This window comes from Calonectris borealis, chromosome 2 (assembly GCF_964195595.1).
Source record: "Calonectris borealis chromosome 2, bCalBor7.hap1.2, whole genome shotgun sequence".
Lineage (NCBI taxonomy): Eukaryota > Metazoa > Chordata > Aves > Procellariiformes > Procellariidae > Calonectris > Calonectris borealis.
Genome location: NC_134313.1, coordinates 2601164 through 2611579, shown reverse-complemented (window position 1 = coordinate 2611579; position 10416 = coordinate 2601164). Strand labels below are relative to the sequence as shown.

The window sequence follows — 10416 nt, the reverse complement described above, 5'->3', positions numbered from 1 at the left end:
TCAGCCTGGAGCTGGCGGGCCAGCCGAGCTGAGGGGGTGGGCGGCAGAGACAGCGAGCAAGTCAGTGCTCTGAAAATGTGTTACTAGTTATTCCTATTCCCTGCTGGAAGGTTTCTGCTGTCACTCCCAGGGACCACGACTTCCCTCCCGTGTCCACCCCCGCTGTGGCAGCCACCTTTGCCAGCACATTTTATGGGGTGGGGGACAGGAGAAGAACAGTTGGGAAGGGGTGGGGGACAGTCCAATGCAGAGTTGAAGGAAGGCTGAAAAATGAGATTACTTATCTTTTTCCCTCTCTGCCATGTCTTTTCACAAAACTGCTCGTTTTTAATGAAACTTTCCACAGGCTAGTCTGAGAGGAGACCAGGTGCACACACACAGCCTGTCCCGTGAGCATGCACATAGTTGGGATTCGAGTGAATGTGAGTGTCTCTGTGAATACAGGAAGGGAAGAAAGAGAGCCTTAAATCAATTCAACTTGCTGGAGATTGGTTTGGGGGCACCTCTGTCTTGTCCCTGCTTCCATGTGATAGCCACTTCTTTTGCCAAAATAAGCAAGAGCACCAGAAGTGTCCGCAACCGGTAACAGACCCCATCAACCAACAATTATCAAGAAAGAGTTTTAACTGTTTTAGACAAAATCTTCATGGACAGATGCATCAGGGTTATTAAACATGGTAGCACCAAGGCAATTGGCAGCTGAAGATGTCTCAGCACCTCTAGTTTTGGCAGGTGGGATAACCAAAGGAAAGGTTGTTCCATAGCTCCCTATATCAGCGATTTTCTCAAACCACCCTCTGCTGATTGACCCAGGGTTTGATGGACCTGTGGTCATCTGCTCCACTCCTGCGGAGTCAAAGTTGTCTCTTTCCATGTTTTGTCACCAATTGGAGAGCTGGAATGGCTGGAGAACAAAACTGCAAAAAGAACTTGTTCCCTAGTGAATAATGCGACCAAGTATTGTTTCTCACTTTGCCCTCCCTAGAAATAACTAACGTGAGGTGAAGGGTAAGGTCAGAGCTATCTCCTTCCCTGTTCCACTTGCTCATGGGATCTGACTCCTTCCTGACAGCTGGTTTTAGCCAGAATTATACCTGTTCTGTAGGGATGGTGATCCCTTGATGTAACCCACACTTCCATCCCGTGCCACTGTCTACCATGGTCATGGGCTGATGCCAGCAAGAGTCAGGCATGATAGTCTTTTCTAAGTAAGACCAAAAATTTATAGACAATAACATCCCACATTAGTCCTACCTTCCCATATCCCCTATGCCTGCTGTTGTTCTCCAGATCCTTCATCTTTGTCAAGGAGGGTTGATGACATGGCAGTCTTCACATGACATTAATTTGTTTACGGAAGCTGGTTGCGCTGGATGTTTAAAGGTAAGCAAGCAGTGTCCAAGGAGAGTTTTGGGCTACAATCTCAAAAGCAAAAAGAAATACGACAACTCCAAAAGTAGGCTAAAACCTAGGTGTTTCCCTGGGTTTTGTGGCTTATACAAGATCACAGCTTTTCTTTTTTTTAAAAAAAAAAAAATTACTTAGGGAAGGAGAATGGAGAAGAGAAGGCTTTGATTCATCATGCCTTCTTCATCCACTTTGTTACGTCTAATGAAACCAGAGTATCCTCAGTGTGATCAGCCACTGTGGCAACAGAGACGGTTGTGCAGCAAAATGAAAATTAGGGATGGGAAGGTGGTTCCCAGCCGCCACATATGGTAAAACCCCTTTCTTAGAAGACCCACTGCAAGACTTTTCTGGTAGCTGTTGCCCTTTCTGAAGGACAGGAAAGAGCTCACTGAGAGCTGCTGTATACTTACTGGCAGAAAACTTTGAATTTATAGCTAGCACACTTCCTTAACGAGTTTAAACCCATTCCTTATAATGCTGCCTTCTAGCCCAACCACATATTCTTCATCCCTGGTGTTTGTCTTCTCCAGACACACACAGACAACACTCAATCCCTCCTAGTCTTTGCCATGATAGGCAAAACGTTCCAAGTTCTTCTCGTCTCCATTTGTGTGATAGACTCTCCCTTTCCAGATGAATACCAAAATCCTTCTTGGCCATTTAAAATGGTCTGTCGCAATGGTGACCCAGGCTTCTGTAGTCTCTTACAGCATCACCAGTCAATTATCCTCTTTCCTACACTCTTTTCTCATTATTTACCTCATCTTTCACTGTTGTTCTGAGATGAGCTGCCCTCTTCTTTCTTATCACTCCCCCCCTCCAGATTTCTGATCAAGTTTGAAGTAAATTCACCTGAAAGTCATAGGAGTTCCTAAGGAACAGCTTCCTGAACACAGCTCAGTGACGCTGATGCCAGCATGATGAAGGCTGTGTTTTCCTGGATAACATGACTGCTCATAGTTCTTGCAAATAAAAGAAATTAGAGGAAAAGAGGACTTGAGAGGTGTGTGAGTAATACAGCATCATCCGTGGGATAACACATAAAACCAAGCAGAGAACACAGAGTACTTTCACCTGCAAGTTAAATCTCAGCACACTTGGGGAAGGAAAGGGAAGGCAGGTGTCACTGCTACAGCTAGGGAAACTGAGGCATAGCAATGCCTCACAAATCATTCAGCTGGCTTGATGGAGAGCCTAAGCTAAAGCTGTTGCAGCTGCCTGAATTATGCAATAAAGCTTAATTTAATTGCAAGACAAGACTATGAACTCCATCGATTACCTGGTAAAAGGACCCAGAGCAATCGGGTGTTCCAGTGCATTTGGACCTGTCCATGATGTCCCCAGCTTGGCTCTTCCTCACCTCACTGCTCTTGCCCTCTTTAACAGCCAACATCCCAGTGAAGTCTCTTCCCTTTCTTGTAGCCAAATATGACCTAGTATTGGCTCTAGCTCTTCTGGGGGCTGCCCTTGAGTCTGCTCCAGGACCAAGGCTGAACACCAAGAGCACCCTGCTACCCAAGGACACTGTCACAACAAAGTGATCTCCACTTGCGCAGAACTGGCATCCATTCCACCCGCTGACTTTCCCACCTCCAAAGAAGGCTGCAGCTCAGTGAGGGGAACAAACATACCATAGAAGGGAAGCGATCTCTGCCAAACGCTGCAGAAATGGGACACAGATGGTGTCTTAAATGAGAACGGAAGTTTATTTGGGGGCTCTGCGCGTGACATAGCGTTGCAGATCTTGCAACAGATGACAGACACTAGGATTTCAGAGCAGGTGATGAGATAATTTTGAAGCAGTCTCTGTCCACAGAGCTATTAGCTTGTCTGAAAAAAAAAGAAAAAAAGAGAAAAAGTTGAACTCAATAAACGGTTCTATAAGGATAGGAATGTATAAACCTGCTTTTATTTATATGTAGGTTCTTTTGATACCCTAATCTTAATCACAGCTGTTTGTTGGCTGGTTGGTCAGCCTGTGTGGTTGTGCTGATTGGCCAGGTGGCCACCGCTAATGGAAATACATGAGGATGACATTAGCCTTGCTTTTCCCTGCTCTAGACATAAACTTGTGTCTTTCTCCTCTACACACAGAATGGTTGGAAGGGACCTCTGGAGGTCATCTGGTCCAACGCCCTGCTCTAGCAGGGCCACCTAGAGCCAGTTGCCCAGGACCACATCCAGGCAGCTTTTGAATATTTCTAAGAATGGAGACTCCACAGCATCTCAGGGCAACCAGTCCCACGTCTCTCATCCTCTCCTCGTATGAGAGATGTTCCAGTCTTTTCATCATCTTCCTGGTGTCGTGGTTTAACTCCAGCCAGCAACTAAGCCCCACCCAGCCGCTCGCTCACTCCCCCTCAGTGGGATGGGGGAGAGAATAGGAAGGGTAAAAGTGAGAAAACTCGTGGGTTGGGATAAAGACAGTTTAACAGGTAAAGCAAAAGCCGCGCACGCAAGCAAAGCAAAACAAGGAATTCATTCACCACTTCCCACCGGCAGGCAGGTGTTCAGCCATCCCCAGGAAAGCAGGGCTCCATCACGTGTAACGGTGACTTGGGAAGATAAACGCCACCACTCTGAACATCGCCCCCTTCCTTCTTCTTCCCCCAGCTTTATATACTGAGCATGATGTCATATGGTATGGAATACCCCGTTGGCCAGTTGGGTCAGCTGTCCTGGCTATGCTCCCTCCCAGCTTCTTGTGCACCTGGCAGAGCATGGGAAGCTGAAAAGTCCTTGACCAACGTAAACACTACTTAGCAACAACTAAAGCATCAGTGTGTTATCAACATTATTCTCATACTAAATCCAAAACACAGCACCATACCAGCTACTAGGAAGAAAATTAACTCTGTCCCAGCCAAAACCAGGACACCTGGCCTCTCTTCAGTAGCTCCATACCTCTCTTGTACTGAAGAGCCCAGAACTGGGGACAAAAAAACGTACAGGAAAACACTGCTGAAGCCCGGGCTTGAACCAGGGACCTTTAGATCTTCAGTCTAACGCTCTCCCAGCTGAGCTACTTCAGCCCTGCTACAGCACTAATTTTCACAAAACCTGTTGCAACGTAATTATCATTCAGTCTTTTCAGACAAGGTTAGCTGACATTAGCTTGTGAGTTGAAGAAGTTGTTTCAGGGAACAGGATACAGATAGACTGGGCTTAAAAGCAATGGTCCAATCATCTGTACTGATATAGGCTCGTTGCCAATGTTCATCACCTCTGTATATGTGTATGACTTTAATAATAGCATGACTCTGGAGGATGCAGAGAAGCAGAGCAGGGAAACAAAACAAATGTTCCTGAAGGGCTGAGGGAGGAGTACAGTTATCCTGAGATTAGGGAAGGGATCTGGCGCTCACAAGTCCTTGCAAGGAAAATAAGGAGACGGAGCTAGGTCTGTATAGATACAAAGCTACAGATGAGGAAGCTGAATGTGAAGTGACAAGGGTGATGGAAGATGACGAGAAAGACAGATTGATTGTAGGGAGGTCTCAAGAGATGACTCTGAATGGAAAAAGATTAAAAGGGACAATCGAACATAGACTGCGCTTTCTGTGCTTCTGGTGTTGAAGAGGCCATCTTGTCTCATTCCTCAAACCCTCTTTCTTTTTAGTGCTGTTTAGGATGTCAGACTTGGATGCCAGTTCTGTTGGCTGATGCTGTTTTCCTCCACAGGGTTAGACTTGCCTGGGATGCCACAGCTGTTCCTTGGTACCTGCTGATAATTGCAGAGTAGAGATCAGAACTGGGCGCAGCACAGAGGTGTTTGCACCCCTGTCAATAAACCAAACAATAGCGTCAGAGAGAATGCAGTGATTACATTTCCAAACTGGTCTGACATATCTGAAATATCAAAACAAGGACTGTAAAATCTCAGCCCCTTCTCTGCAGGGAGAGGTTTAGGTGTGTTGGTAAGCTAAAATCTGGAGTTAAACAGCAACCTTGATCCAAGGACCAGCCAAGAACATTAGCATAGAACAGACATTTCTAATACTTTTTCACAGAGCCTCCTGAAGGATCTGGAGTTATTCATGGAGCTTGGCTACTCCTTTCACATCAATCTGTCTCTCTCCAGCTAGGGAATGGGAGCCAGGCATATTCATGCAGTGGTATGGGAGATGTTTGCCCAGCCCACCAACTTATTCTACAAATAGAGGACTTTCACTCCCAGTACAGACAATCTACCATCTTTCACCATCTCCAAATTCACATCTCCCCAAAATACATATGTGAAATGCACCATAAGTTTTCCATGACTGCTAAAAACCTGGTAGTGAAAGGTGTCAAAAATACATTTAATCTGGGTTTGAATGTTCAGCTCGACAGCAGCAGATATTTCCTCACAGAGGTCTATGAGATAACAGTTCCTGATATCTAGGGCTCCAAAACTAGGCTATGGAACCTCTTGCAATATCCAGCCATCAGGATCATACCCTAAGTGAATTTCCTTTCTGTAAAACCACTTCCACCCCACTATCCCAATGGTAATCCTACCCATGACCACTGAGGAGCCGCTCACACACATGTGGCTGAGGATCTCAGCACCTCTGTGCTTATGAGGTGGGGACCTTTTGGACAGCTAAGCACTGCTACAGAGTTTCTGTTTCTTGTCCATTTCCACTTATAAATTGTCCCTATATGTGACGTAGAAACATGTCAGATCTAATCCTTGAAAGCTCTATGGTGCTGAGAACAGGTGAACATAACAAATCCAACGCATCGCTAAAGACCATGGCCACCGGTCAATCCAACCCAAAAAATGATTCTTCTGTTGCATTTTGTGTCTGGTAGAGACGCTGATATCAGAGGAACCTAGAATATTGTTCAGGGATTTGGAGCCACAGAAGAGTGATTAGGTCTCAGCCCTGAAGTGGAAATGAACAATCCTGTTATCTATCCTATTGACTCTCTCACTTCCACCTGGACCTCAGGATCCATAAGAAGAAGGTAGTTGGGGACTGGTCCCAGTAAGTCTTTCCAATTACCAATGAAAGAGAATGAGGAAGAAATCCTGCAATCTTCCCCCCAGAATATCATCCACAAATCAAGGCTGTGTGTTCAGAGCAGGTCCGGTTATATTTATCTACAGAACATGCTTACAGGAGAAATTTCTTGAGCTCAGTGACTAAGGATTCTACAAATATAGCTTGGGTCAGCCTGCAGGAACAGAAGACACTTTCTGGTATATTTTTTCTCATTTGGATGCTGAAGGAAGTGAGAAAAAGGATTGCATAGGCAGATGATTTATTAGATTATTATTGTGGGGTCCATCATAAGTGTTTACTTGTATGTAAAGCTTTGCTTTGAAGGGTTACTAATGTCTGGAGTTTGGACCTGCTCCAGGTTTGAGAGGTTTATTAGATTTCGAAACATCGATGCCTCTGATTCTGTTGAAACAGCACTGTTTGGCTCTTCCCTGAAGAGCTGTGAGCTATTTAGCATTACCAGCACTGATGACGATTACCAAATTCCTAGAAGGCCAGATGGGGACATCAGTGTCATAGGTAACAAAGACCACAAGAGAAGACCTGCTGAGCCTGGCAGGACTGGAGTGTTGGAATGGAAGGATTGTATCCTTCTCTTTAGGGTACTTTAGGAAGGACAGGCAGGGGAGACGAGGAGGGGGTGTCACCCTCTATGTCAATGACCAGCTGGAGTGCACGGAGCTCTGCCTGGGGATGGATGAGGAGCTGACCGAGAGCTTATGGGTCAGGATTAAAGGGAGGGCAGGGACAGGTGATATTATAGTGGGGGTCTGCTACAGGCCACCTGACCAGGAAGACCGAGTGGATGAGGCCCTCTATAGACAGATAGGAGCAGCCTCACGTTCCCAAGCCCTGGTCCTCATGGGGGACTTCAACCACCCCGATATCTGTTGGAGGGACAACACAGCAGGGCATAAGCAATCAGGGAGGTTCCTGGAATGCGTGGATGGTAACTTCCTTCTCCAAGTGATAGAGCAGCCAATGAGGAGAGGTGCTATGCTGGACCTTGTTCTCACCAACAAGGAGGGGCTGGTGAGGAATGTGAAGCTCAAGGGCAGCCTTGGCTGCAGTGCCCATGAAATGATGGAGTTCAAGATCCCCAGGGCAGTGAGGAGGGTGCACAGCAAGCAGTTCAGGAGAGTTCACTGCACTTCAGGAGAGCAGACTTTGGCCTCTTCAGGGATGTGCTTGGTAGAGTGGCACGGGATAAAGTCCTGGAGGGAAGAGGGGCCCAAGAAAGCTGGTTAATATTCAAGGATCTCCTCCTCCAAGCTCAGGAGCAATGCATCCCAACAAAGAGGAAATTGGGCAAAAACACCTGGAGGCCTGCGTGGATGAAGAAGGAGCTCCTGGACACACTCAAACACAAAAAGGAAGCCTACAGAGGGTGGGAGCAAGGACAGGTAGCCTGGGAGGAATACAGAGGAATTGTTTGAGCAGCCAGGGATCAGGTTAGAAAAGCTAAAGCCCTGATGGAATTACATCTGGCCAGGGACGTCAAGGGCAACAAGAAAAGCTTCTATAGGTACGTTGGGGATAAAAGGAAGACTAGGGAAAATGTGGGCCCTCTCCAGAATGAAACGGGAGACGTGGTTACCCGGGATATGGAGAAGGCTGAGGGACTCAATGACTTTTTTGCCTCAGTCTTCACCAGCAAGTGCTCAAGCCTCACCGCCCAAGCCACGGAAGGGAAAGGCAGGGACTGGGAGAATGAAGCGCCACCCACTGTAGGAGAAGACCAGGTTCGAGACCACCTAAGGAACCTGAAGGTGCACAAGTCCATGGGACCCCATGAGATGCATCCATGGGTCCTGAGGGAACTGGCGGATGAAGTTGCTAAGCTACTATGTATCATATTTGAGAAGTCATGGCAGTCCGTTGAAGTTCCCACTGACTGGAAAAGGGGAAACATAACCCCTATTTTTAAAAAGGGGAAAAAGGAAGACCTGGGGAACTACAGGCCAGTCAGTCTCACCTCTGTGCCTGGCAAGATCATGGAACAGATCTTCCTGGAAACTATGCTAAGGTATATGGAAAATAAGGAGGTGATTGGTGACAGCCAACATGATTTCACGAAGAGCAAATCGTGCCTGATAACTTTGGTGGCCTTCTACGACAGGGTTGCAGCATTGGTGGATAAGGGAAGAGCAACTGACATCATTTACCTGGACTTGTGCAAAGCATGTGACACTGCCCTGCATGGCATCCTTGTCTCTAAATTGTAGAGACATGGATTTGTCGGATGAACCACTCGGTGGATAAGGAATTGGCCGGATGGTCACACTCAAAGAGTTGCGGTCAATGGTTTGATGTCCAAGTGGAGACCAATGACGAGTGGCGCTCCTCAGGGGTTGGTATTGAGACCTGTGCTGTTGCCACCTTTGTTGGCGACATGGACAGTAGGATTGAGAGCACCCTCAGCAAGTTAGGCTGGGTCCTATCAAAAATTTTTCTCCAAATTTAATTAGAACTGACAGCCCGTGTCACTTCTGGGTCTGCACAAATCCCATTCATCTTTCAACTCTTCCTGAGCTTTTGGGGTGGGGGGAGTTATAATTTGGGATTTAGGTCTATCTGGCATGAAGGAGGCAGAGCAGAGGAAAACCTTCTCAAGGCCAGTGGTGCCACCTAATGGGAAAATTCCCAGGGAATCAATTTCTCGGAAGTCCTTAATTGGAGTGTTGCTAGGTGACGTAGAGATGGAAATCGGTAGCTCTGATGTAAGTCTCTCTTTTCTGCTGCTTTACGACCATCCCTCCGTCAGTCTATTCCCTTTTCCCTAGCGTCTGAGCCACACACATGAGACCGCCCGTGGAAATTTCATTCTGCTTCCTGCTTAAATCCACTTTCAGCAATCCCTGAAGTTACTGAAGCATTTTTTACCTTCTTGATGTTCAGAGTCTGTCTGGAGAGGAAATTATCCCAGATTTTTGGATTATGAAGAGCCAAACACAAAACAAGAGGGAATGAGGGTCTGCCAGGGAGGGATGAGGACTCTGTGGGTTTTCTCCTTAGTTACACATTTTGCCAATGAGAGGTGAGACAGGCTCTCTGCATTGCAACCTCCACACACTATTGCAGCTCAGCAGCATCTGGAATCAGATTGTGGCTCTGCAAAAGCAGAGATAATGTCTCAAAAGCAGAGCCTGACAAAAGTTCCCACATGGCAACCCCCTGCAGCTGCTTCGCATCATAGATAATCACGAGAGTGGGCAGGAATGAGCTGTGAAGCCTGTCCCCATCTCAGAGGATTATTTCATTCCCTGATTATGTTGTCTTCCCAGCATCTACACCTATTTCCTCACGACAATCTAGCTCACCACGGCATCCCTGCTGCCATCAGTTTGCAGGAGAGTGTTAGAGTGTTTAGAGCAGGGTCTTGGTGTTTCTCAGACCTCATCTCAGCTCTGCCATCGATGAATCATATGTTTTAAGCTGTCTCAGTCAGGCTTTCTTTATTTCATTTTCTCTGAGGTTGAAAAGGTATTTCCAAGATTCTTCCCCGTTTCTTCCTGGGATGAAGATGTTTGCAAGGGCTGGCAGTTCTCATATGTATCTAAAAACACTGAAGAAAATTATGTTATGTGATGTTGAAGCATTGTTTCTGCTGTTCTTGGGGAGAGGGTGCAAGTGAAGACATGAGGGGATCTAGTCCCGCTTTCAGTGCCTCACTGAGCTGAAATGCCACCGTTACAGGCAAGGTGGCAGCTCACAAAAAAACCCTGTGCAATTTCATGGCTGAAGAAGGGATTAATATTTAGGGCAAAGGGGAGAAACCTGCAATTAAGCAGGCTCGAATCATTAATTCTAGCAAGGAGCTAAGCTCTGCTGGTAATGATGACTCTGCAGCTGGTGCTGCTCAAGGCCTTGAGCACTGCCTGGCAGAGGTGGCCAGGCACCGGTAATTGTCCTCAGAGCTCAAGCAATTTCCAGTGATTTTTCTTTTCATATCCCTTGCGTTGAATCCAAAAGATCCAGCAACCAGAAAGGGGTTCATGTGTAGGAATGTTGTGGC

General features: G+C 46.6%; 1 non-coding gene across 1 annotated transcript; it reads right to left on the bottom strand.

Annotated features, from left to right (window-relative positions):
- Window positions 1-4369: 4369 nt before the first annotated feature.
- On the bottom strand, window positions 4370-4442 carry TRNAF-GAA (transfer RNA phenylalanine (anticodon GAA)). The gene has a single exon. It is a non-coding gene; the product is annotated as a tRNA-Phe (tRNA).
- Window positions 4443-10416: the final 5974 nt, after the last annotated feature.